Source organism: Arachis duranensis, chromosome 4, assembly GCF_000817695.3.
Source record: "Arachis duranensis cultivar V14167 chromosome 4, aradu.V14167.gnm2.J7QH, whole genome shotgun sequence".
Classification (NCBI taxonomy): Eukaryota; Viridiplantae; Streptophyta; class Magnoliopsida; order Fabales; family Fabaceae; genus Arachis; species Arachis duranensis.
This window is the reverse complement of record NC_029775.3, coordinates 66507347-66508780: the sequence shown is the minus strand read 5'-3', so window position 1 is coordinate 66508780 and position 1434 is coordinate 66507347.

Sequence of the window (1434 nt, the reverse complement as noted above, 5' to 3'; positions counted from 1 at the left end):
AAAGTGGGTATTTGAAATACTTGGATTAGATACTATAAGAAGCATGTACCCTTTGATCTTTAAAATAAAAGAGCAATAATAACATAATGATATAAGGGGTCATTTAGTTGCATATAATAAAATAGGGTTCTTTGAACAAGACACAAAAAGGAGCATGTACTCTCAACATTAAAGGAATAATAATGATGTAACGGTATCAAAGGTCATGTAAGGGCACATAGTAAAATTAGGGAATGTTAAATAATTTAATAAAACATTTTAAAGGGACATGTACTCTCAACATGAAAGGAATGAATGGTAATTAAAAGGTCATGTAAATGCACATAGAAAAGATATGGGATACATATTAATGGATTCAAAAGGGTATAATTGACATAATAGATAATCATGCTCAGTGTAGATGAGAGATAAGCAAAGAATAATTCATGCCATAAAATACATGAAAGTTGATAGCCATGCATGGATGGAAGAAAATAAAACAGAGCATACTACATGCCAACATAAGTAAGAAAGACATAATTCCCTACAGTTTTTCTAATGCTTCCTTGTTGCCTATGAGCTTGCCTCTTGTGTTCCTTGTGTTTGCACACAGAATATATTTTTGTAGAGAGAGAAGGGAGAGGACTAGTGTTTGAGAGAAGTGATTTTCTACCTATAGGTGCACCCCTATTTATATACATTTGGTGATAGGGTGGTTGGGATAATTTTAAATTCAAACGGAAGGCGGTTACTAGATTCCTATCCATAAATTCAAAATTCTAAGCCCAACTCCCAACTGACTTTCGAATTTCGAATTTAATTTTTGTTTCTAGAAGGGGTGTTTGTTACAACCTGCACGTAAATCAACTGGATCAGTAGAGAGGGAGCTTGCTTCTTCCTTAAATGAAGTTTCAGGTTCATCCTCAGAGAGGACTCGCCGACACCGAGCTTGCCTTATACGTGAAAAATTTTTAAGTTTGGTGTCAATTGCATGTTTTTAAAATTTATGCATTATTTTTTTTCGAAAATCTCATGCATTTATAATGTTCTTCATGATCTTCAAGTTGTTCTTAACAAGTCTTCTTGTTTGATCTTGATGTTTTCTTGCTTTGTGTTGTTTGTTGTTTTTCATATGCATTTTTCGTTTGTTAGAGTCCATGCATTAAAGATTTCTAAGTTTGGTGTCTTGCATGTCTTCTTTGCATTAAAAATTTTTCAAAAATATGTTCTTGATGTTCATCATGATCTTCAAAGTGTTCTTGGTGTTCATCTTGACATTCATAGTGTTCTTGCATGCATTAAGTGTTTTGATCCAAAATTTTCATGTTTTGGGTCATAATTGTGTTTTTTTCTCTCATAATTAAAATATTCAAAAAAATCAAAAAATATCTTTTCCTTTTTTCTCTCCAAATTTTTGAAATTTTGGGTTGACTTGGTCAAAAAATTTTAAAAATT